The 27,764-nt window shown below is 39.7% G+C and overlaps 1 long non-coding RNA gene across 1 annotated transcript; it reads left to right on the top strand.

Annotated features, from left to right (window-relative positions):
* Window positions 1-4,897: 4,897 nt before the first annotated feature.
* LOC306798695 lies at window positions 4,898-5,399 on the top strand. The gene is made up of 3 exons (XR_013773443.1): window positions 4,898-4,986; window positions 5,092-5,195; window positions 5,323-5,399. It is a non-coding gene; the product is annotated as an uncharacterized lncRNA (long non-coding RNA).
* Window positions 5,400-27,764: the final 22,365 nt, after the last annotated feature.

The following is a 27,764-nucleotide window of genomic DNA, read 5'->3' as shown; positions in this document are numbered from 1 at the left end:
AAGACTCAAAATGCCTAAAAAGCATGTCACTCTTTGAAATGCTTCATAAAATCCCAGCTGTCACCCGTATCAATGTCTGTAACTGCCTTAAGTCCTCCTTGCTTTCCCCTTGCCCACTCCTTTCTCCTCCCAGCCTTCCCTTCACCCCTGTGCCTTTCTCTTTTGCTGAACCATCCCCTCCTAGGGACCTCTTGGGCTCTGCTTTCCTCTGTCCCTGCCCACTTCACCAAGTGAAACCTATTGGGATGCAAAAGTGCCTTCATGGTGAGTCTCTGAGTTTACAAACCCAGCTGGTCCAGGAGAAGAAATCTCCCCATTGTGATGCCAAGTGAATACCAAAGAGCTGACTGCCATGAGATGTCAGGCATTAGGGTTGAATGCTCATGAAATTCCAAAAAATGAAGCAACCTTCAGCAAAATGTAGGCTGTCAGAGACTGGAAGTCTGATATGTCTATACCATGCATATTTGGGAATGGTTTTTGCATGGGACATCCCCCTGTGGGGAGGTGGAGGTACATGTTGGTGCCCTAAAACATACCTGTAATTATATGACCTCTGTCCAATCTCCTCCTAAGGCTGGCACTTGGCAGTGTTTAACTTGAGTGAAATTTCACATAGAAAATATCTTTCCCACATGCAACAATTCAAGTGCATTTTCTGCTTGGTGGTAACCTGTAAAAGTAGGACACGAGACACCATGATACTTGGGCTGAGGCACAGCAGTGTACAAAGCAGCTGGACAGGTTGAGTCTGAGCTGGTATGAAAACCTCACCCACACTGTGGCTTGTGGAGCAGATGGAGGCTGTCCTTGACCCCACAGCCCAGCAGGAGGCAGGACCAGTGGCTGTGGAGGGGACAGAGCACCTGAGCACCCCAGTAAGCATGAGCTGAGGACAGGAACCATCTCTTCTTTCCTGCATAAGTTGCATGTCCCTTTTTTTTCACTAAGGGATTTTTCCTCTCCCTAACTTTCTTCATGGGGTAAATAGCAAAGTGATCTGCTGGCTCAAGAAAAGACAGCTCTCATAGGATTTTTCTGTATTGCTGAAGTTTCATTTCTGCTTTGCTAACCAGGGAAAATACTTGTCAGGGAATAAAGGAGGAGGAGGACAAGGGCACACATACAAGACAGACTGACACAAGCTCCCATGTACTTCTTTACTGAGGCAGCTCCAGAAACTGCCCAGCCTTGCCAAGTCTCTCAACCTTCCCAGAGCAGTGCATTAGTGAAGGAAGACAAGTGGGACAGGGCACAGGCAGAACACCAAGGTGTGGCTGGAGCACTGACATCACTCTCGTTTCTATGCTCAGCAAGGGCTGCTACAAAGGACAACATGGCAGGAGAGTGTAAACAGGCTCAGACCAGCATTCTGCATCAACAGAGATACTTCTAAACACTTTTTCTTGCACTAAATTGTCATTTAAAAATATAAATAGCAACGTTGGGTTCTTATTAGGAAGATTGCTCAACACCCTTGATGTTAAGGTGGTGTTTGGTCCTTCCTCCAGCCCCATCCAACCTGACATTTGAGTTCAGCCTCTTGTCCCCTCTGACAAGGGAAGGAAACCAGATGCACACAGTGTGGTTACAACAGCAGGTTTATTGACCTGCTCCAGGTTGTGTTGAGATGTTGCTGCATGGATGTTTGACAAGCAATCCACAGAGCCCAAATCACATGAGTTGTTTCACCTAGTAATCCCTTTTCACACCTTCCCTTTCCAAATAACCAACCTGCCTCTATTTAATTTTCACCCACAGAGCTCTGTTTTGTTGATTTGACCTCAGTGACAGCCAACAAATCAGCACCTTCCTATCTCTTGGGGCTTCACTCAAAGGGAGTTTCCAATGCTCCTGATTAATTTCCTGGAATGCCTAGTTGTTTTTTCTGGTTTCCTGTTTGATTACTGCAGTCCCAGGTGTGGCTGGCCAGATGCTTTCCCTCTTCACTCCTGTGCAATGTTTATTGCTTTTCCACACTGTTCACCTGTTAGTGCAGCCTAAGGGCTGGTCACCTGTGCACAAACCTTAACATCTGATTCTTCCTGCTAAAGACTGTGGAGTGCAACCCCTTTATGGCTGTATTTAAGTTTGTTGCTTTCAAAAAATGGTGGTTTTGATTTTCTGTTCTACCAAAACACTAAGGCTGAGTGAAAGAAAAAAGGCAAAATACTGAATCCTGTGAACTCTGTGTGCAGAATGCTAGTGTCTCCCAAGCTGTTCAGCTGGCATTAACAGTACACTCAGATTCAAGGTTTCACACATTTTTAACTTTCTTTGGCTAAAAAATACTGCCTTCAAACCCAGACCAGACTTCATAATAAATATCTGGTGTTCACTGGAAGGAGTAATGCTTTTTCAGACATTGTCAGCTCTAAGCTTTCATCAGCTCATCATTTGGGCAATTTGCTTTTTATACTCTCTACAGCCTCACTTGCTCTCTGTGCCCTGTGTTTGCTGTGGGACAAACTGTACATCACTTGACACAGAGATTGCCAGGGCTCTTGGGCAGAAGAATCCACTGCTTTGATTGTTGGTCTTGAAGACAGCAAAAGAGAAGCCACTCTCTTTGGACTTTCTGCCATGTCTGCAGCAACCTGGCATGCTGGTTTACTTTCTAATGTGTTTGGCATGCGTGCTGCACAAAGAGTTGGTAGAGCTGGGCGAGGACCTATGGGAGCAGATGCTAGAGCAGGAGTCTGAAAGCTGAGTTTCCAAGCTAAAGGAAGCAGGAGAGGAGAAGAAAGGCACAGGATCGGACTTCAAGGGAAGAAAGACTTGAAATAGGGACTATGCCAAAAGGGACCATAAGGAAGTAAGACACAAAGACAAGGGGGAATGATTTGAACTTCTGTAGATCACACAGACAGAAAGACTTTAATTCTCTACAATTTACTTTTGCCAGTGACAGCTTCTGGAAGAAAAGTGCATGAATCTTGTTGCTTTTCTTCATAGGAAGATGCAGTTTTGAGAGTCAAACCTTGCAAAACCCATGTTCTAAGCCTCTAAGAGAGGGATCTGTCTGGCAATTAAATGCTGACATCAGGCAAGAAGCTGCCTTCAGGCACTGAGCTCCTGCCTAAATCACTGCTTTGACACTGTGACAGCTCTTGGGAACAAAGAGTGGCCTCATTCTAGAACTACCATGTATAATCTCCTAATAAGTGTGGTGTATTTGCTTCTGCAAGCCACAAACAGAGCCATAACTAAAAAGTTTTGCCTGAGTATATGGGCCATGAGTAATGAGCATCCACCACCCCTGTGTGACACAGCCTGCTAGAGTCTCCTTTTCCCACAGCATGAGCTGCACCCAGCTGTTTGTGCAGAGGCCAAAACACCTCATTTTGTTGTGTGGACAAACACTGTAATCTATTCCCCCTATTTTTGAATAGAAGCCTTACAAAGGCACTCAACACCCCAACACACCACTGCTAGATAGCTAGGAACTGAGCTTTAAATCTACAGGTGGTGCCTAGGTAAGGTGGCACTGGGCTGTGAGAGGACTGGTGCTCCCTTGCACAATGCAAATGCTGCAGCCCTTTGTGGCTCTCACTGCTAGTTTACCTACAATACCTGGATTAGTTCAAATCTCACCGTGCCCACAGCACATCTGCTGTTGCAGAACTCTATCCTTATCACTTGTTTAAGTTGACATAATGTGAGTGCTCTATAAGGAGAAATCTCACCTCTCTGAAGCTGACCATGCCATGAATGGATGGTGTGACATTTCAATTTCTCTTTATATCCTCTACCTATAAAAAGAGAGAAATCAAAAGTCCCTCAGCACCAGATTTCTATGGTGGTAAATGTACACCTATTTTTTATGTACTCAGACATCACAGTGTGAGTGTGCAGAAAAACACAAAAGAAGTAACAGTTTTCCTTTCATAAAAAAAAAACCACCCAGAAACAGTGTGGTCAGACAAGAAAGGAAGGTGAGATAAAATGCTGAATAGTTATATTAAGCATGCTCCTGCTTTTTTCAGTGTACAAATGGGTCCCACAGGAAAAAGCAAAACAAAAAGCAAGTGGAAACCTGTAATTCAATACACTCTTTGAAAAAATGACCTCAGCTGTAATGTTTCCTAGCATCCAGATAGTTCAACCAATATTACAAGACCATTAATGTCATAGGTTGTGTTTTATTTTACTCATAATCCAAGAACAGGGAATGAAAAAAGAGATTTGTCGCAGGTGTGTTCAGTGGAAATTCTCTACAACGGTAAATGGCTGATATGCCAGGAGATGGACAGGCTTAAATTTATAACACTCTCCCTAGAACTGGATAATGCTTGCAATGCCAATGCCAAGCAGTGTGCTACACATTTGGCACAACAGGAAAAAGAAAGATTGTGTGTAAAAGTGATGCAGCTGAAGTTACAGTGAAACAGCATTTTGGAAACTGCTTTCCGTGTGGGAAATCATGGATTTGAGTGACAGGATTGGATCAGCAGCAGGGCTCAGGGAAGAGGTATGGAGAAGTTTCATGTGGGTCTGGTTTGTCTGTTCATCCCTTGCCTCCTCTGTACAGTCAGCATCACACAAGGCATTCTCTCATACAACACATTATTCTCTGCTCCCTACAGTCTGGGGGGATTACTAATGGAATGGGGTTCTTCCTCCTGGTTTGATGGCTGAGCAGAAAAGGAAAAGAAAGAAGTACTTTAATTTGAAAGGGTAAGTTCAGCTCTGTGGATTATTGACAAGACAGTTTGGTATGAAAAGTAATCCTGTTGTGAAGGGAAGCTTTTAATCACTCCTTTCTTGATTAAGTGTTAGCAACAGATTAGTATGATTATAAATTTGATCTTTTAAAATTAATTAAAGGAATTAAAAAATATATACTATTCAAAGAAACCATTTCGGATATAAAATTATTCTTAATCCCATTTTTTTGGTGTGTTCAAAACTAGCCACTTAATTTGACTAACAGTGATGAATGAAGTTCTCCTGAAGCATCTTTGAACACTGGAATGGCTGTGTGAGGTATCAAATAGCAGTGGCTTCTTTCATTCTTATTGTACTATTGACCCAAAAATGAGTATGAGTGCCTCTTCTCTGGATGCAAATATTTTTTTTCCTCCTTTGCAGAAAGAGCAAGGAAGCACATTAACTGAGCATGGCCACACTCAGAGGGAGGATGTTGTCACCAGTCTGTGTCTTGTCCCAGCTTTCCAGTGCACCAGTGTGAGCAGGTATGAGCCAAGTCTTACCTGAGCACTTTGAACACCTTGCTGTTCCTTGCCCTTATCCTCAGAAGGTGATACCTGCAGAGGGCAGAGGTTTGGTCCTGCACCTTACCTGAGTGCTTTCATCCTCCAGCAGGTCCTCAGTACCAGTCTGGGACCAGAGCCTTCACATCTTGACTTCTCTCAATTAGTTGAGCATACCTGATGCCACATCTTGCTTTCCAGGTACATAGTTATACTCATGAAAAAATAGTGATGCTGTCCTCATCACTTTGGAGGACAGGTGTGTATCCACCTTCACTGAGCCCAAATATCGTACACATTTTCTTCTATAAATGGGTTTTTATCTTCAAGTAATCAATAGGCTGAAGTTTTAGATGCTCTTCTCCTATTGACCTTCACCAGACACATAAGTTACCTTTTAGTTTAAGTGTTGGAGGGATGATTCTTGTCAAAATGTTGCCAGACTGCTCACTGACTGCCCAGGCCAGGACTGTCTTGGTTTCACTTTCAAAGGCTCTCTGTTCTTCTGGTGTTTAGGTCAGTACCTCGGTGCTCTTTTTCAATCTTAGCATGGATTTTGCATTCTGTTTGATTTGCCATCAGGTGTTTTCATCCTTTAGTAGCAGTTAAGACACACTTCTTCTCACATTCACACAGAAGCCCCAAGCCCCACACCTGTTTCTCACAGGTAGGCTGAGCAGCCACCTTAATTTTCTTTTCCCAGAAGAGCGTGGCTCAAAATTCTATGGAATATGAATGTAACTTGGAGATCAGTGGAAGTCATGCATTAGCTCTACTTTTTTTTCTGTGTTACTTACTATTCATAGATTAATTGCATCTTCTTAATAAGCATGAAGAAGTTCTCTTACTGGGGAAAAAAAGATGATCAAAACATGCAGTTAATGTAAAAATCTGGAAATCAATAGTAAGAAACTGGGCTCATGGGTATACTGTGCATAAAATGGTGTGTGAAAATAGGATTTATAAATCCTATTAGCTCTTGAGAAGTAGATCTTCTGGGATTGCACTTTCCATTGCTAATTTCATTTTTTATGTCTACATATCATTAAACAAAGATACTTTCAAGTGCCTCGAGTGAGAAAGCAGCCTTAGGTTCAGAAGCTGCAGACCATTTGTGATTTTCAGAAGTCTAAATTATCTTTTGAGTGTCTAATGAAGATTTGGAATAACAAACACTGACAAACAATTAGATCTATATAATACATGTAACTCTTTCACAAACCCCCATTCCACTGATACAAAAAAATGTCATAACATGCTGGGATATAATTTTCAGTTTGTCATAAATCCAGATCTATTAATGTGCTGGGATTTCATTACTTTTTCTTTAATTGGTGCTCCTGAAATTAAAAAGAGAAAGGTGGGCCTTGGCTGGACCCCCAGCTGGTGAAAGGCAGGAGAGATCAGCACTTTGCACAGGTGTGATGTTATCTGCTGTAATTACAGACAAATAGAAGGGGAGGGATGGAGTGCCCCTGGTTCAGGGTTGGGGTTCCCTGCCAGAGTATCTGCAACCATGCCTAAATCTAGGGAAGGATGGAGATAAACAGCTCCTTTGTGTGCAGAAAGGATCTGCCATTGTCACAGGGAATTTCAGGTCACATACCATAGGGCTGTCCCTGCCTACGGCAGAACACCTGTCAAATTTCCAAATATTACTTTTCCAAACAAGGTGTTGCCACTGGCTCAGGATTATTCTGTGTCTGCTAGACAGAATTATCTCTAAAAACGTGTTTCTTCTTTAAAAATTAATTTCTACAGGTGCCTATGAGCAAAACATGATCACACTACAGTGGAGGAGAAGAAAGTGATTCTTGAAAAAAAATAAAAAAAAGAAGAGCTCAGGGATAATAGTCAAAAGGCAAATGTGCTGCAGGAAACTGAGTTAGGGAAGGTTATGTCACAAACCCCCCCATATTAACAAATATTTTAAAAACCATTCTTTTGGTATTTAAATATTGCAATTGCTTTAGCATGGTTATGCCCACAAGTACTTATTTAGCATATTGATATCCCTATTAACACACATATATTACATACATATAAAAACATATGTGTCATTGTTATTTTTTACTTTTTATTTTCACCATGTTTTACTTATTTAGAATCTGAAGACTGACATTTACATAATAGAAGCATGAAGTTTATTTAGTCAAGATACTAAACTGACCAGTACCATTATGGATCTGTTTCATATTCTGTAAATAATATTTTATTTTTAAAAAACAATAACAGGAGTCCTTGATCAATGAATATTAAAGACAAAGAGGGACTGAAATCTCATTAATTTATGGATTTGTATTTTGTCTCCTGAGGGGAAACACACAGTACACTGCTCTGATATGCATTGTAGTACTCTTCAAATACCGTTTGTGACCATTAAGAAACTACCTGGTCCTGGACCAAAGGATGTATAAGAAAAGGAACATCATGTGAGCAGAAAGAAAATGATCTCTCTCTACAGGTTATTAATAATACCACTGCAGGATTAAAACAACCTGCTATAGAGCTATTGCTCCTTTGTACTGTGCTTTGCCCAAAATAACTTAAGAAAAAAATTTAAATGGAAGGGAAAAGATATAAAATTTAATCTATTTGCTTATTGCAGCTGAGGTTAAAGAGGTCCACAGGTATGTGAATAAGAAAGGGATTTGAATGCTTATATATATACTTACAGAAAAAAAAAAAAAAAAAAAAGACATTTTTGGTGGTTTAGTGATAAACTATCACATCTATTTCCTGACAAAGTGGAAGTCAGAGAACTTCTGCAACTTAGCCTGCAATCTACTAATATAGATATGAAGCAATTCTGAAATCCTCTTCTTATCTCATGATTGTTCAAAGAAATATTAAGTTGTTAAACTAATGACATCAGGAATAATGTAAACAGGAGCATCCAAGTATAAAAATCATTTATCTCTCCAACTTAAAGCAGGGTCTCCAAAGACTGTCCTTTAATTCTTGTTTAAGTCTTGTTCAAACATAAATCAGGTTTATTTCTGAACTAAACTAAGCTGTCATTCTTCTGGCTGAAGTGTTTCCCTCTACCTTCAAAACCTGTGTTGCAGGGATTCATGAGAGGCATTGGAGGCCAGGAGAAATGTTAGAATAGAAAGGCACAAGAAAATTTGTAATCTTCATCGAGTAGCATTTTCAGAAGCCTCTTTGGGTCATAAAGAGCTCTTGTTCACACTCTTTTGGAACTGAATACTCAAATAAACAACACACAGGCGAAAATCTGGGTTTGTTTATTCTCCTGCAGGCTGGTGGCTGAGGAGAATTCCCCAGAGACATGGTAGTAGATTCTGAAACAACTGGATAAAGAAGAAATGCAAATGTGTTCCCTAACTGGTGTCTCATTTGTATGGAAATGGGATTTCTTATATACATTTAAGTCTCCCTGACACCAACATCTTTTCCATGTTCAACCCATCCTTCTCATTTCTCTCTTTGTGGCATAAGTCAAGCAACTTTAAAACCTATAGCTGTTAATATAGCTCTACAAAATTGTTCCCAAAATGTACTAGTATAGACCCTAAGCATGACATGTACTTCATCTTAATCATATGGATGGAGAATAAATCCAAGCAACTCCTAAACTTACTGTAAATTGTTATCATTAAATGTAAATTGCACATCTCTGTTGGGCAAGGTCTGGCAGAAAGGTTTTTTTTCTGTCATATTCACACTACAGTCTCATTGAATGTGTACTTTAAGATGTTTTATGCTCATTCTTTATGCAGGTCTGCAGCAGACAATTTGTGCTTATTTGTGGCCAGGATGATTTCTCTACCTATTTTCTGAAAGTAGAGATTATCAGCCTAGTGTCTTGTGGAAGTGCTACCTCTGCATGACACATTTTCAGTCAGATACATATGGTCTGAGTCTAATTAAACACCTGCTATCTGTACTTCTGTTAAAAGTGACTCCCTGATGTTTCTTGCTGTCTTTCACTTTCAATCATGAAAGGCATTGGCTTCTCTCTCTTTGATATCATACAATTTATATTCGTATCTTACAGAATGATTATCTGCAGAAATGATGTGATTGGTCTGAAAATTGCACCTAACTCATGAAAGCTGCAATTGATTTTAAAATGGTGACTATTCTCACTCACTGTGATCTCTGATAAGGCTTGAATACAGTGAGCTTTGTCCAAATTTGCTGGGCATCGCTGTAAAAGTGTTTCACTAATAGGAAGCTACAGTTACCATTTGTAAATTTTAATGGGTCTGTAACATCCTGTGATATCACTTTGGATCTCCTATAGAAACTAATGAGAATTGCTTTGAGAGAATAAGAAGCTCCCTAAGAGTCTCTGCAAAGACTCATGCAGCTTGTGAAGATGGCTGAGTTGTATTAACACCCACAGTGCACAAATAAATACCATTCAAATAAAGTCTTTCTGCACAAATCTACTCTAATCTCCACCAGAGGCAGTCATTGCCTGCCATATTTCAGATCTTCAGCCTCCTTTGTCCTACTCTTGCCTCTAGCATCAGCAGCTATATACACCTGTGAGAGAGAAAAATGTGTTAATCTCTGCCCACCTGAATCTTGACTCTTGAAGAGTTTTGCAGAAGATCGATACGGAGTTTTGTATGGATTAGGAGATCATGGAATAAAAGGTATTACCTGACGTGAGTTTGGAAGGTGAGCACTAAGGATCTCCTAGCCTGAAAATCTGTATACAATTTGTTGTTGCACAGCCTTTCTATTTGCACCCAAAGTTCCATTTTAATGAAGGCCATGTTAAGGCATCCATAATCAACACAGTATTGCAATTTCATTCTGTCACAATGTCAAGGTTTTCTATATGATACTATCTGAATGAGTTTTTTTTTAGCAGCACAGAGGCTACTGATGCTGCAAAACCTCTGTCAGGGTGGTTTTCATTCTGCTGCTGGTTCCAGGCTAGATTAGAGTTTGGAGCATTTTGGGGCAAAGCAAGATAGTTTGCAACTATAGCAGCTCCTCCACACTGTACACACCAGTGCCTCCAAAGTAGAAATTCATATTTCTGTGGCATTAGAGAGCTCTAAACCATTAAACTCTATGGTTTTCATGTTCACAGTATTAGCCTGATGAAACATGTGGGAGGAAAATCCTGAATACCAAGGGACCTCTGCTCACTGTTACCTGCTGTTAACTATTCCAGTGGGAAGGAGCAGCTGGCTCATAAGGACTAGCCTGGGTTTTTGAGAGCTGTCACTGCTGTGGGAGCAAACACCTTCTGCAACTCCATGCTCAGGCAAATCCAACCCTGGATCTCATCAAATGCAGCTTATTAGTGCAAAGAGTTACACTAGATGACTTGTAGCACTCCAGTCATCTGAGGCTGAGGCAGGGACAGGAAAACTGTATCCTCTGCAGCATTAATCTTCTTGAGCCATGAGCTCATCCTTTCTGACTCATCTGCTGTGTGCTTTCCAGTTCCTACAACTTGCACAGTCTCGGTTCACTCTGCAAGCAGGCTCATCCCATGATCTGAAGGAGGAAGGCCCTGTGCAGAGCACTGCCTATAAACACATGCCACCACCCACAAGAGAGTGTGCAGTAAGCACACCATGAGAAAGCTGCTAGAAGAATAGTAACTCTCTCCCTTCTTCCTTTCCAAATATTTTTCTTTCCCTATTATACTCTGGTATATAATAATTTTAAGTACAACATCTCCCCTCACTATACTGAGCAGCCACTGCCACACAAGTAACCCAAAAGTTAATTAAATTGTGCTTAATCAAAAAGTAAAACCTCATTGTCCAGGATTTGTCAGTCATCAGCTTCATCTATTGTATTTCTTGCTTGGAAGACTGCACTGTCTCCAAATTCCTGCTCCTGCTTCAGAGTACCACGAAGAAAGGCAATAAAATTCATCCAGATATATAATAATCTGTGCTATAGACAGATGATTACCATTATACTTTTAAATATCTTTCTGTCTTTATACAGAACACATTAAACTCAACATTAAGCATTATTTTTATATTTGAAAATCAATGAAAACATGGTGCAAGTATGGGTTTATACTGGCATGAAATAACCAAAAGGGTCACACAAGACTCCTTTTAATAATACAACTTTTAAAATTCTTTACTTCACTCCATCACAGCTCTTTAACTTCATCCTCCCTCAGATAATGCTATTTGAGTAAAGGGCTGTTTTCATGAAAGGTCTTGTGACAAGGAAGAGTTATATTAAAATGACAACACTAAGAGAAAGGCAGCATAGTCCTTTCTTTTGCATGCAATGTTTGCAGTTTGAAACCTTTGAGCTGGTTATATATTTTGGAACTGGTTTGTTTCATGGTTTAAAAATCCCAGTGTTTTGCTTTGTAATACCTTAAAATAGACAGAATAGTTTAGTTTAATGATCCCTCAGAGGCTGAGGAGTATTCTGTTAGACTCAAAATTATATCCCCACAAATTTCAGGGGAAAGTGGGCTGGGATGTTCACTATTCAGAGAGAAGCTGAGACACCCTCCCAAGGAGTTTGTGTGGCCCAACACTCAAATGGTTTAGTCTTGAGGAAAAAAAACCCTATAACTTTTCAATCAGTTACAAATGGACCTGTAGAAGAGAAGTGCTGAAAAGCAGGACTCTCCTGGCAGAAATAACCAGCATTCAGTCTAGGCAGAAGAGAGGGACCCTGTATGAAAAGGTGCTTACTGCACACATCAATTCTGATTTATCCCACAGAAATGTGGAGAGACATTTCAGCAGGTATTATTAGAATTTGTCTTGGTTTGCAGACCTTACCACAGTCCAACCACTAGGAGGGCACAGGTTTTATTTCAGGCAGCAAGGAGAACTTGACAAGTAACATAGAGATAACGTGTATTGAAAAATAAATACTCTTACAAATCCTAGTAAGAGCAAGTAAGAGTCTTCAAATGAAAATAAACTATTTTCTCAGGAATAAATCATAACTCTGTCTGTTTCCCAGGATTTGTATCTGTATCAGTGTGAACACAACATTATGACTGGTCATTAGAACCTCTCTGTCCATTTTATTATTGTGAGCTGTAGGTATAGTGATGTTTCTTACATACAGAAATGTGTGCCTTTTTTTTTTTTTTTATAAGAAGATGAGGAATTTTCACATGCATTCCAGTTCAGAAAAAAAGTTGAGATAAAATAGAATTCTTTAGCTTATTTTATGGAGTCCCACACAAAAAATGCTGAAGCTGGAAAATCTAAAGTCTTAGGACACAGAAAATTGTGAGAAGAAACAAATGGACACTGAGGCTTCAGCCTTCATACCAGTTTTCAACTGGTTACAGCTTTAATGGTTTTTAGTTGCTATGTACCTGGGTTTAAATACCAAAAATGTGCATTAAAATAGACTAAAATCTTGCTTATTGCCAGTTTAGAAACAAGGAGCATGCAGGGAATTTGGCATATTTGAAAGTAATAATCAAAATCACAGCAGAGATTATGGTTTCTGTGCAGTGATGTAAATGTGATTGTCAGTTTCTGAGCATTATCCTGAAAACTCTGATGAGAAAAATACCTAAAGCAAGGACAAATATTTGCAAGATCTCTTAAAGTTAGTCCCAAAACTTTAAGGCTGCAAAATCACCTCTGCAGATCTATTTGGCTCCATGTGTAGTAGCTGTGACATAGACATCTGTCATATCCACAGGTGGTCCTCCTATTAATAGTATATCCTTTTTTTTTTTACTCCCCAGGTTACTTGTCTCCAAACACTGATTATGATAATTTTTGCCTGTCCAGATTAATACTTCTGTCAGAGCAGAAGTGAAAGTATTTGCAGAATACAAACCACAGAAAATCATGGAGTATATTGTACTTGTAGCTGCTGCTTCACCACAGTTCAGGTTCTCTCTGTGTTCAAGGATTATAAATTTAAAACAGCTGATTAGCAATAGTGAAAAGGTTAATATTCCATAATAATGCTTATTCACAGGTTTAATGCAACTTAAATATGCAAAGTAAATCTATGTATGTATCTGTTCAGATAAGTCAACCAACAGCTATGTGATACTGAAATCTGGAGCTTAAGAGCAGCTCAAGAGTGTTTGAAGAGGATATAGGATATCAGAGAAGTCTGTATCCCACTGGCAGATCTAAATCTACTTGATGAGCCACATCAGCCTTTGCTGTATCTGTTCCAGATCTCTGTTGGAGCAAAAGAGGCACAAGAGCCCTGGGGCAGCTGGAGTGCAGCCGTGAGGTCCCACAGCAGCATGCAGCACATCTACCAGAGCTCTGCTGCTCACTTTGCAGCCTGCTGGGTGTTTGTTACCTCTTCCCAGGTAATGAGGAGAATTGTGTTTTCCCTGGTGACTTCTGCACATCCTGTGTAATATATCTGTGTGTCTCTCCTTGCCTTCCCCTATCTGACAAGCTTCTGTCCCCTGTGGCCAGCACTGCAGAAAATGAGCCTGTGAAAAAAGAACTCTTGGCCTGCTCTTACAGCTTTGAGAGGTGTGGGAGTATTTCTGCAGAAAATTGCAGGGAAGGCAAAACATAACCCCCTCCAATCACAGGATGGTTGAGGTTGGAAGGCACATCTGGGCATGATCTAGTTTAGTTGAGCCTCCTGCTCAACAAGGCTTTCACTACAGCAGGTTGCCCAGGACCATGTCCAGATTTGGGACAGTTTTTAAAATAAAGAAATAAAGGCCAGAATAGTAGTCTCCAACATCTCTCAGAATAGAAGGGACAGTCTAGAGAACCCCAGAAGTGTATCAGACCATGCTCTTCAAGGACACAGAGTGCAAAATAAACTCTTATATTCTGTGTAGGTAATCTGTACTGACCCATAAACTCATCTGAAAATAGGATGGTTCAGTGTGCATTCTGCCCTAAGGATCTGTTTAGATGGGGAGAAAAGGTAAAGAGATCATGTTTAGAAAAAATAATGGGAAGAATTAAAGACCCTGTTCTCCACAAACTAATTTCAGCACAATGAAAAGACTGACTGAAATACACTGATCCTTCTGAAAGTGTGGAGGACCCTTTGCAAAGAGCCAGCATGAAGGAGCTGCATTGTGCCATTTTTCTGTTGTCAGGTGTCCTGGTTTGAAGGACAGGTGTCCAACACAGGGTAATTCAAAAGAATGTCCAAGTGTTTCTGGAAATTCAAGCAGTTTTTCTATCACATTGGCATAAAAATACATGCTCCTAAGCATTTGTACAAAATGCAAGAAAGAAAAGTGTTTCTGTTTTTGGGCCTGCAAAAAAGAAAAGTGTTTCTCAAAACTTGCATCCTATGAAAAAGATACTACATGGTATTCTGGAGTGTATAGAATGGTTTAATTATGAACAAAAATGATTGTATTTTAGAAAAAATACCTTCGCCTTTTTTCTTGCCATGAGATGCTGCTCTGCCCTACCAAATGAAAAGACCATTTCATCCATTCTTTTCAGCATATTTCACAGATGTTCCTCCCATGCTTAGTTATTTTGGGGTGGGGAGGGACTGGTTTGGAGTGTTTGTTGGCATTATAAAATGGTAAAAATATTGTATTTTGGTAATATTAAATGTCAGTCAGTATACTCTTTAATTTTGGTTGCTCTTTATAAATGAAACTATCTGCTTTCAGTGGAGAAGAAAGATGTTTTAAATTCCAAACATTATAAGGCTCCAAAGAATTAATCTAGGAGATAAACAAACAAATTCTTCTGAAGACATTATTGTTACTATAGAAACATGGCTACATCCAGAACTTCACTGTGAGGTAAGAAGGGAGAATTTTCTTCATTAATCATTTTTATTCTCTTGTCACAACTTGGTCGATGGGGATAACAGTAACCACAGGAGGCAAAAAGCATCTCCTGCCCTCTTCAGTAAAAATAGGCTGAGCAAGATGCTAGTTGTTGTTCAGAGCTGGGGCTGAGGGGGCCTTTCCTTCAGCCACCACCAGGTTGTGTGTTACAGATGCCAAAACTCTCTTAGTCATCTTCTGGTAAAAGAAATCTACAATTGTGCAGTTTACAGCTTCAAGATTAAAAATGTCATCCTCTGGCCCTTACGAACCTGCAGTGTGGTCATGCCCCTGCCTTCTTGCATCCTCATTCCAAAATTATTTCTTTTTAATTTGATGTTTCCTTAAGCAGACATTTGTTAGCTGGTGGGTTGCCCTGCTGCAGGAAGTCACTGGGGCAAGTACTGTGGCATGAATTTTTTAATTGAATGGATAATATTATTACTAAAGTTTTATCTAATATAAGAACACAAAGATGTAACAAAATGCTTCATAGAGTATGGATATTTTCCTCTGCCATTCCACCACTGCTCTCTTTTAGATTTTAATAACATTGCACATATGCCTCCACCTTCCCTGTTGTCATTTCTTCATGAGCCATTGAAGGCCATCCTCTACATATCAAAACATCCTCAGAAGACAGAGCTGGGCTGTTATTTCCTCTAGATATCATTCCAGTTATTTAGTTCCAAACAACAGGTTGTGAGCCAGTTTGTTGGCCAAATAGAACATAGAAAGACAGGACGTACCTGGGGTGGCATGGAGACTTCCAGTGGTTTTACTTCTCTATGGTAGTTCCCAGAAGAACACCATGCCAAGATGAACGTCAGTAGGGTTGGTACCCATGGCATTCCTTGCTGGGAGCAAAAGCTGCCTTGCTGAGATGACAGCCATGCTCTCTGGCCACTATATTCACTTGGCTGCAGTTTGTTGGATTTAGAAGTCAAGGAGGAGCCAAGACATCCAAAAACACGCTCGTTGAACTTTCCATTAAATTTCTCGGGCTCCCAGCAGAGCACCACAGAAAATCTCATGTGAATGTAGGAAAGGAATTCTATGTACAGATACTTGGGAGAAAGTTAGAAAGGAGAGGGCATTTGCAATGGCCCTTTCTGACCCAGGGATCTCCCAGCTTTTCCAAGAAGCCAGGCCACATCCACATGCCCATGAGTTTGTTTTGCAGACAGACACAGCAGCAGGTGTTGGGGAAGAGCTCTGCTCTGCACTGCACCCAGCATGTCCCAGCCTGGTGCTGCAGGAGCCCAGGGCTCCCCCTGGACCTGCCCAGCCCAGGCACATCACTCCCCAGGGTCACCTGTACCACGAAGGGCAGCACGCTGCTCCAGAGGAAGGCTCCTCTCCACATATCATGAAAAAGGTAAAATTATGTAAAATTATCCAAAAACTGACACAATTTCAACCAGAGTTAAATTTTCTTGAAAGGCCCTTTACAGGGTTTAATAAAGATTAAAGCAGTAGACTGCTTGAAAATCTATTGTCACAACTACAGAAGTTAATACAGAGTACCTTCTCTACTGAGATATTTCAAGAAAATCAATTTAAAATGCAATTGGAAAGATGATTTAAGTTCCCTATGGATATTCAGAGAACTTTCTAAGGAGATCTGCAATGGAGAAAACCCATTAACTTTTATATCAGACCCTTAGGAATCTCCCATAAATTGATTAGCATTCAAATCAGAAAGTATGTGACTTTTTCTCTGTTTCCTCTGAGGAACTTATTTCTAGCCCTCCCCTGCCTCTTAGTCCTAAAATGCCTTTAGAAACTAATAACCCTTTCTAAAAAGATACTAAAAATTAAGTTTCTGCCAATGTCATAATTTGTAGTCAAGCATCCAGACGCATACTTGCCTCACTTTTTTAAAAAATAAATATATATTCTAATATGGATAATTTTTATTAATGACACAGAGGTAGAATAATTTTTATATTAAGTGAGAAAAAAAATGTACCAAGTTATAACCTCTGAAATGATGAAGATAAAAACAAAAAGAGGAATTTGCTTCATGGGTGGTTTCCTGGAAGTTAAATTTCATGCAAAGCTAAAACATGAGCTTTCTCATTTGAAATTTTTTGTTGTTCTGGATGGCATAAATAATTACTTCAGGGGTTTGTTTTCTTTTTTCCATGCAGACAGCTATGTACTAGAATCAATATTCTTAGGTTCATTATTGACAAAATAAATGAACTACATTTAAAAATCTTTCCCTGTGAGGAATTTGCTTCAGCCCTTTAATCACTTCACAACAATTCTTTGCACTCATTTGAATTTTCAACATTTTGAAAAAAATAGGAGCAGGTAATCACAATGCTCTATTGCAATATCAGCCTCACCAGCCCACAAAGAGCTGCCCTGCCTTCTGTACCCTTTACCCCCAGACACCAGATCAGCCCACTTTCCAATACAATTACTTTAATAGCTCATAGGCACTTTTTTCTTTCCCCTATAGCAGCCTGGAAAGACTTAAAAGGAGCCTGCTTCCTGCTCTTGCCCAAACTACCAAATTAGGCAGGATTTCTCTAGAAGGAAGCTTCTCAAGACAGTTCTGGAAAGGGTGAGAAATGAGAAAGGTTCATGAGAAAACCTTTTGCAGGCTCACATGAGAAGGGTGAGGGAACTTATTTTAAACAAAACTCCCCACATCCCTCCTACCAACAAAAAGAAAGTGCAGAGTCCATCTGTTGGGTATGAAATTCCCACTCCCTCTTGCTCTAGTATCAATGGTTCTAATTTGTAGTCTCTTATATGGGGATAGGTATCTGTGGATAGTATCTGTGCCCCAGGCACCTTGGGTGAGAGGGAGCCCTAAAAAGCCCTTACCTGTGGCTTCTGCAGGTGGCTGTGGGAAGGGGGAGATGCCTGTGGTGGTGCTGAGTAGCACAGCAGGTGAAGGCTGTTGGAGGGGGCACAGTGTGGCCTCAGCTGGGAGATGTCAGCTCTGTGTCCCTCTTCAGAAGTGGTGCAGTTGGCAGAACTGTGCTTCAGGAAGCTGCCAGCTGCTGGCAACTGGTAAGTATAGAATGAATGATCACTGGTGTGGGTTCTTGCCTGCCCCTGCATGCAATTTCTTCCTCTGGTTTGATCTAGTAGTCCAGAACAACTCTCTGCTTCCTCTCCTCCCAAAACTTGGTAGTTGCACATTGTGGTTCAGTGTGGGGAACTGTGGTTGACTTTCCCTGTTTTGTTTGCCTATATACAATGTACAAAATGAACTTTGCTTCTTGGGGTTTTGGATATCAGGAACACACTGGTGAGAGGTTGGATGGGAAAAGAAATGACTCACAGCAATTATCAGTTGAAACTAATACTTTGTTATGAATCCCTGTTTCCTATACAATCTTATTATTGTGAGGTTCCTACACTAATTGGAATCACAACTTGAAACTATCAATTTTTAAAATAATCAGAATAAGCAATTTCTCAAGCTGCCTTTTAGGTAAATATTATATTACTTGTTTCATAGATTTTTTTTTAATAATGTAGTTTGGGTTTTTTTAAAATAGCATTAGGTGCAATCTTGCTTTCACCAGGGAGTCTGTGTTTTGTCACAAAGACAATTGTTCTTCTGAAGTGTTAGGCTGTGAAATGTGTAGGAAGTGTTTGTATGGATCCCTGAGACCTGAACTCATCTGTAGTGTTACAGTTTATGTGCTCTGTAAAACATTGTGGCTTGCTTTTTTTCTTTTCATAAAGAAATGAATGGTCCAGGTTACAAATAATGGCAAATATCTAGGAAAAAAAGACATAATTGATTTTCATGATGAAGAAGAAAATTGTAGCAAGATAACTGACATCTTTCTTAATTCCCTACACTTTCCACCTAATATTTTTTGGGCATTGTGTGAATAGATTTATGCAAAATACATTCTCATAGGCTTGCTCAAAGACTGCCAACCACTCATGCCTACAGTTTGTTTGGACTCCATCATTTTATGTCAGTCATACCAGAAATAAAAAGGAGATGTATTTGCCATTGAAGAACACACCTATAAATTCACATAGAACAAGAGAAGACAACAGGCCAAGAACTGTGAGGGAGCTGGAAAGGGAAGAAGTAAGTTTTACCTGACTGGACCATGTAAGACACAGAGGTTCAGGACCCTCTTGTAGTGGTTACACCTCCATTGCACAGCAGTGATGAAGGGGGATTTTGAAACAGTTTGAATAGAAGAGTAAGTCTCACAAGGTTGAGGGAGGCAACTGCATATACTCGGGCATCAAGGAATAAATATTCTTACCTGAATATATGTTTCACTTCTGTTAAACTTTTGCTAATTTGGTTTTTTTACTGCCTGTCAGACCACAGGAAGCACATTTGTCTTTTGAAATTTAGTCTAGAGGTGGCTAGACTTTCTTGGCCTTATGTTGCACAGTCCATAGACCAAAAACACTTGCAGAAGAAAGTTTGGGTGCATGGAGTACATTGGTCAGTGTCTGCTCTTCTGGGCAAAATGAAGACAAAGCCATCCTTGGAACTACACACAACTGTTTCCATGGAGAAGGGATTTTTTTCTGCCTCCCCAACCACCCACTCCACCTGCCACACATTTAATGAGGTGCAAGCAAAACACTATTTATCAGAGGTGCACAACTCTGTTAGAAGCTGCTGCCAGCATAGGTAAATGGGTATGTGCTCCTTCTCCTACCCAAAGAAGTAATAAGGAGCTGCAGAAAAAGGTACATAGTAGAGATTTGTATTATGATTTGCCTTGGATGTTTGTATCAAATATTTCAGTATTGGCTTTAAGCTTGATTTAATTCCCTAAATGTGTTAACATCTAACAACCATCAAAGTTTTTTTCTGATGCAACTTATTAAATGCACAGTATAAAATACAGTAAGGATGGAATTACACAGCTATGCAATCATGCTCACAAAAATGTATTGCAATGAGTTTTTCAATTTATAGGCAGGAAATGAAGTTCTGTAATTACGTGTCAACATAAAATCAGAGCAGTGGAATTGGAATTTGGTTCTTTCTTTTTCTTAGTCTACTGTCAGCAGATATGTTCATGGCCTGCTCTCCATTCCATGTAGCTCAAGAGAGATTCCTGGGGAGAATCCAGTGTGAAACTGGTAATTTAGAGACTTGAGAAGAGTGTGTCATTGCCCAAATGATGCAGGGGTATCTTGCTCCAGTGCTGATGAGCAACAGGGCAATGCCCACAGTTACTCAGCTCCTTCACTCAAACATAAAATCTTTTAGAATATAAGACATATTTTAATCACAGTAAATCACCCCTCAACACAGAACAATTAAAGCTGGTTTTGGAATATGCCCTGTTCTGAGGTTCAATCTTGTCATAAGATATACTTGTGAGAGGGAAAAGTACAACATCCACAGTCCTCCCTGTTCCACAAAGAACAAAACTTCAAATTGTAAGTCACAGAGGATGAGCATGTTGAACCTTTGATGCTGCGTAATTGTGAAAATATGGTTTACAAAATACAATACTGATACTAAGATGACGTGATAATGCCAGTTTCATATAATGCTTTTCATAAAATATTTGACAGAAAGGCTACAAGAAAACCAAATTACAATTAGCTCTATGTTTCCACAATACAGTCTGGATCTACCCCATCTATGTGAATGCTTACTACTGAAGTGTATGGCCTTCAAAACAGGAAGAGCTGTGTCTGAATACGGTCATTAGGAATTCTGCTTCAGCTGAAGTAATCTGTGGTTACTTCTGTGATCACCTAACTGCAGAGACTGGAATAAGGTATTTGCTGATAAGGGTTGAGACAGGCTGGAGCTTCAGCCTGAAAAGTGCTGCTGAAGGACAGGCTGAGCTGCCAGAGGAGCTATTTCTTGAAAAACTTGCTTCCGCACTATGGCTGGGGATTTTATGCCTAAAATCATCTAGACATATGCTGAGAAATACTGATCATGAAGCTAGGACTGGGATTTCTCATGGAAAGTAGAGGAAACCCTTGTTAATTGCTAGGAAAACCACAACACTCAGGTCTTCATTTTAAAATAGCCCTTATTAAGATACTTCTAGATCTCCCCCCTTAGAAGCTGATGCACTTCAGGCACAGTTCCAACTCTACAGAAAATGTTTTATGTGATCACTGAATAGTAATTGACTTCTGTACAGAACTGCAGAACTTAAACATAGTGTGGATCAATGCTGATTCCTACTTTCAGTTACATAGTTCTTATATGAAATTTCTTTGTACTTGTGTAATTTTCAGTACTGTGAGAATAGAGAGTATTTGCAATCCAAGCAGTTAATCTTGATTAAGCTGGAAGGGGCAGCCACTTATCCCATACATAATGCATTAACTGAGTTATAAAAGCTTTTGAATTAGTGATCCCTAGCAGGTACATTCTGTGTTAGGCTGCTGTTATGGTATGCTGCTGTGTTATGGTTAACTTGACTTAATAGGAGGAATATATAACAACATATTTTTAACTGTCTTAACAAGAAATAGAAATACTCTATCTGTTTTTTCTTTCATGATCATAGGACCTATCACAAGTTATTAGTGAAATACAAATCTTCATTTTGTTAGCAAGAAGTAGGATATGTATCCTTGTAACACACAATGCTGAACACTGAAGTATAGATTTTTAATGTGGGAAAAGACAAACCTTCCAGGTGGTTCAAACTGTATTGCATAGAAGATTAAAGTACAAGACTCTAAAGTCCTTGTTTCCTCTTTGCCTGAGAGGATTGATATTCATAGAGGAAAAATGGGATTGCGGAAATTACATATATCTCACTAACATTGTCAGGTGATTGTTTGAGTTTTTACTACTATCCAGAGTGAAAAGGAGGACTAACATAAAGCTGGTAATAATGGCTGCTCTGGCATATGATCTGTGTGCTCAGCAGGTTTCTATTATCACTTGGGGGATCCATTTGAGCCCATCTTCATTCCATTTCATTTTTTGGGGGGGGAAAGTTGTGTTTGATCTTCATTTTGGTTGGAAAATGAGCATTATTGCTGCATCTTAAAGACTGCAGTATAAAGTCAACAAGATATCTGCAATAGTTAATGACATTCTGATGGAGCTGCAAAATTAAGAGATTTGTCTTGTGGAGTCATAAATAAAGCTCAATAAAGGCAACACCTAAACATCATTGTATATTTTCCTGTGCACACTGGTTTTTCAGATTGCCCTATCTTCCCATGCTTCAAGAAAATCAGGACTTGAAATTTCCTATCTCCTTGATATTGATTTAATAGTTCTTTGTTTTTCTTGCTCCTGAAGACAGATATCTACAGGAAATTATGCTGAAAACCCTATAAATCCTGTTGAATGAGTTGAGATGAATTATCTTCTCAATGATCTCAGAGAAGATGCCTGACTTCAAATCACAGTAATGCTATCTGTCTGGCACTGGGAATGCTCACAGGGGCAGCAACACCCTCAACCAGCTTGGGACTCCAGATAGCATTGAAAGGGTGATGATGAAGTACTGAGCTCTTCCCTACATCCTTTTCTGAATGGAGGTAAGTGGCTACTGCAGAATACAATAGTTCATCTTCTAAAGTAGTCCTAAATAAGCAGCAGTAGATGTACACACAAAAATGTGCTTTGAAAATCAAAACTTGGATGTAATCTTTCTACCTGCAGATTAATGGTATTTCAGTTTCCAGTTCAGGCCAGGACAGTGAAAAGATATGTGCTCCTGCTAGGAAAAAGAATTCTCTACAGGTTGCGTTTTGAAAATTAGAACAATTTTTCTACTTAATGTGTCTGACATTTACTGATATTAATAAATACCAACTATAAAAAAAGCTTACACAGAGAAAAATTATATTCTAGACTGCTTGAATGGTCAAGCAAATGTTTTCAGAGGTGTTAATTGCACCATTCATCTCAATAGGATTCTGGTGCTAAGGCCAAATAGTGACAGCCTTTTTAATTTCCTCACAACTGATCAAAGCAGGCAAGAGGAGAAAGATGCTGTTAATTTTTTTATAAGATCTTTATAAAAGTTCATCTAGTTGAGGCAAATAGATGGTATTTTGGAAAGTATTGCAAAGTTTGATCTGTTTCCCCTTCTGTTCAAATGCATTTTCTCCCTGTAAATGAAGAATATGCATGTGTCAGTGTCAGTCTTGACATTCTAGCAAAACAATTCCTAGAATTCAAGTAGCTCAATATTTTTCAGTACCAAAATTCATTTGTGTGATGGCTAAGTAGGAAAATGTGGTGGGTTGGTACTGGCAGGACACCAGGTGCCCAGCACAGCTGCTCTATCACTCCCCTCCTCAGCTGGGAAGGGCGAGGAAAAGAACAAAATGAAAGGCTGGTGGTTTGCAATCAGGACAGGAGGAATCACTCAACAATTACTGCAAGAGGCAAAGCAGACTTAATTTGGTGAAATCAGTTTTAATTTCCTACAAATCACATCACAGTGGGATCCTGAGAAAAAAACCCCTGCAATTTTCAGATACCTGCCCATCACCCTTCCCTTCTTCCTGAGCTTAACTTTACTCCTACTTTTCTCTACCTTCTTCCTCATGAGCAGCATGAAAGGACAGGGAATGGGGGCTGTGGATGACAGCACACTCTTCCTCTGATCCAGCATGGGGATCCTCCCATGGAGGATAGTTCTCTGTGAATTTCTTCCATGAGAGTCTTTTGAATGGCTGTAGTTTTTGATAAACTTCCCCAGCATGAGTCCCTCCTGGGGACTCCTCACAAACCTGCTTAATGAGAATCACCTCCTTCCCTTCCTTCTCTGACCTTGGTGTCTGCAGGGTTACTTCCTCATACTCATTCCTCTCTCCAGCTGTAATTGCTCTTGCACAGTAACTTTCCCCTTTCTAACTAATTATGTTATCCCAGAGGTGTTACCATGACAGTGTTTTTCATATGTCTGTCCATAGCAATCCTCAAGGGAAACTGGTGCAACTCCACTGGCCACAGAAAATAAATTATCTCTCACATTGACTTTAGCTCTATAATCTGATCAAAGGTCAGTTCTGAAGCCCTTATTGAATTTCTGTGATGGATAAAGATGATGATTGAAGCCTTGAATATGCAAGAAAAAGACACACTGAACTCCATATTCTAGAAGCTGCTGTTATTAAGCTGGTGAGTGTTCTTTGGTCAGAAATCTCACCTGTACAGCTCTGATTCCAAACCTCCTTGGAGTCCAGAAGAAATATTTGTCTTCTAACAAGGCCTGTTGTTACATTTTAAGAAACTAGGCAGCAGACTAATCCCTCTAGAAAATGCAAGGCCACTGACTTAAAAATATCAGGATAGAGATGATGACAATATATAAGCAGTTGAAGTGGGAGACTTATTTTCACATCCAATGTGTGCTAGAGGATGTTCAATCTCACTTTTTTCCCTAGGTCAGTGCTATAGCCATGTCTCCAATGTTCAGGAAGTTAAAACCTCATTCACTCAAACTTATTAGGTTCTTTTATTCAGGTATGGTAAGTGAGCCATTAAGGAAGAGAAGTGAAAGGAGAACAACACCTAATCCTGAAGTTTTGTACTGTATAATTAGTGATTATGCTAATCACTAATAAATGATTAGGATTTCTTCAGGAAACTGGACAGGTGGACACTTGTGTTAAGTGAAAAATGCTGAAAGAATCCTGGTGAAAGCTGCAGACAGGGTCATCAGAGAAGTGGCTGGACATAACTGGCTGAAATAATAAATAAATTTGAAGTGTTGATGAAAGGTATATTAATTCATGTTTTAAAAGCATTGTCTTTCTGTCAGAATGAATGCATGAGCTATTCTGCTGTTTTATGGGGTCTTCATTTCTCACGGTGCAAAGTGCTAGCATAAAACTTCAGTGCTAACACAAACACTCAAGAACTCAAGAAGCCAATCTAATTTTTTATGCTATCAAGTCAGTAAAAAAGCTCTGGAAAGCTTTTACCTAGCAGTGCTGGAGGTGCTGAACACCACCACCAGCATGGTGAAAGACACATGGCAGTCCCAGCCAGCCTAGGAATCCCAGGATATTTTTCCATTTTCTGCAAACTTTGTCTTCCTTTCTCACAGCTTCCAATCATAATTTCTGTTTTGGTTCTTTGGTCTTCTGCTTAGAATTTTCCCTTGCCTGCCTTCTTTGAACTGTTTTGCTCTCAGATTATGCTGTCTATAATGAACTCTGTAATTAATAATCAGAAGGCACTTCATTTAACTTTCATGTTAAAATGTTAAAAAATCAGCATGCACCATTATTTCCTCTCTCAAAAGTTTCCAAAATGTGTGGTAGAATGCAATGTAAAAAAACATCTCTAATGAAAGCAGGTGATGTTCATGTAATTACAGTGACAAGCAGCTGTAATATTTAGGGGCAGTGCTGGTTATGCTACTGCATCTCGTAGGCCATGGGACCAAAGCATTTTGCTGTTTCAGGAGATCATTCTGACCAAATATTGGGTACTGAGATGCACACTCTGTTTTTTTGTTCTACTCCGAAGTTCTTGGTCTTTGATTCCTGCAAGTTTTCGTAGTACTAGAAGTAAAAATTGCTCAGTTAGTAAGCTCAGAGTTTGCTTTGGCATAAACACGGATTCAGGCTTTTAGAATTGCTAGAGTTATTTGATCTGTATCTTTGTAGACTCTGTCATGTTTCTAATTTACTCTAAAATGAGGGCTCAGTTTCTTTTAGCTTGAAATAGAGATCAGTGGCCATGAGCAGCCCCCTTGACACACCAGCTAGGATATTAGTATGCAGGGCTTTCTCACAGCAGAGCTATATCGTAGTTTTGTATGTGCAGACATGAGAAAATCAATACACTCATTGTAATCTTCAAAGTGCTGGAAAACTACAAATGCATGAACAATGGAAAACAAAGGCCCTGCTATTCTAACAAGCAAGCACCTGGTGGAATGAAGATGTTTGTGTCAGTGTGGTATTGTTGATTTTCATTATAATGCTGAATCTTGTAGACATGTTTTATTAAGCTAATATTATCACATCTTAAACAAATTAATATATTTCATTGCATGGGCAAGAAGTGCTAGTAATTGAGAGTGGCAAAATGTGGCAGCAGCAGAATCTTCTGCATGGAGCTTTCCACTAAATACATCCATTTGAAGCCTTGCTTTGCACTACCTGGAGGCTGTAGGCTTCTCTGAAATTAACCTCTCCAAAATCTTAAGAAATGCCATTGTTTACTTATGTCTATTTAGACAGCCTAGTGTCTTGATGCTATATAACACCAAAACTCAATCCACTGGGATTCCCTTCTGGTGTTTGTGCCTGTTGTCACCACGAATAATGCTTTACAGTAACTCAGCATAAATTTGCCAATACTGCAATGGTAAGCAAGTCCAAAATTAAAGTTCTCATCTTTTTTCCCCACCTCATTCTTCCTGACAGCAAACTCTTGTGCTGCTGTTTGAATATCAAACTATTCTTATCTCCAAGGTGAGCTCACCTGACTTGACTGTTACTTATGGATTTTTGGGTGTGTTTCTTTGTTTTGGACAAGTCACGCAAAGTGACCCTACAGTGAAGTGTATTACAGGATTACTGTCAGCTCCTGTAAAAAATGTGTGCTTGAAGCTTCACTTTCATTTACTGGGTGTCATGGGTTAGATGCCAGAAGTAGGAACTGGGCTTTCATTTCCATGTCAACCATAAGGTCTGGCTGCATTTCTTTCTATCTTAGGCCCTACTGTCATAATCTAAAAGAAAAAGTTGAAGCTACCTACAGCCCTGAGAAATGTTTTGATAGAAGTGATTCTTGGCTAGGCACTGTCATAGAAGAGTCAGTGACATAAAGGCTGAGGCCAATTCCACCACCTTTTGCCATGAGGCATCCACTGTTGCACCTCAAGAATCTCCTACTCTTTATCTCCAAGTCAGATAGAAATTTAGGTATCGCTTTAGGTTCAACTTGAAATACATATTGCTAGCAATTGTTTTGCAGTTTTAACCAAGTTCTTGGTTATCCATTTTTATTGCCTGACAGTCTAGAACTAGGCAATCAATATGAAGGGTTGTTGCACTTCACAGTCATGGAGCTGCACTGGAAAGGATTTATGACTGAGTACCACAAGTTGTTATTTTGTTGCAGATAAGCTGAAACTGCTAATTCATGTTGATAATGTTTATAAATGCCAAGAGATTAATTAAACACAGTTTAAACATCTAGTTTCTGGAGAAATAGGAAGCCTTTCTTATATGACTCCTCAACCATTCATTTTCCACCAATAATACACTTAGAAAAAGAAGATCTAACACAAATACTTATGCATAAATTACTCTCAAAATCTGAACCCAGCTAATTACAGTTGAATCTAATCATGGTCCATAGAGTTAGGGTGGCAGATGGAAGAAAGGGAAGAAAGAAAAGACAGTAATTTACAGAAACTTCTTAGCTTGACAATTAGAGCAGAAGCTGCACAATTAATTACCAAGGCCTGCAAAACTTCATCTCTTCCCAGGAGACAAGCAGAGCTGAAAGTTTCCTGTTCTGTCAAGCACAGAGTGCCCTTGCCTCTGGTTTGGTCCTCTTCTGTGTTCCTGGCTCACTGCTGGAAAGAACAGCCTCAAATAAAAGCTGTGTCACCTGCCCACCGCTCTGCAGCACTTGTCAGTCTCATTTTAAGTGATGGTGTAGCTCAGCATCCCTACTTAATGTTGTTATGGAGACCGTGGGAACCTATTGCTGAGCACTGCATCTGCCTGCTTCTCTACTGCTAATGATCCTGCTGTGTACAACTTCAAAAAGAACAGAACCAATGGGTTGTTTTTTAAAGCCTGAATGATCAAAGAGCCCAGCAACTACAAAACTGTCCTTCTATTAAAATATTTATGCTTGAGTCGGATCCCAGGTAGAGGAAGGGAGGGTA

The sequence above is a fragment of the Erithacus rubecula genome, assembly GCF_903797595.1.
Source record: "Erithacus rubecula genome assembly, chromosome: 2".
NCBI lineage: Eukaryota > Metazoa > Chordata > Aves > Passeriformes > Muscicapidae > Erithacus > Erithacus rubecula.
This window is presented reverse-complemented; position numbering and strand designations above follow the sequence as displayed.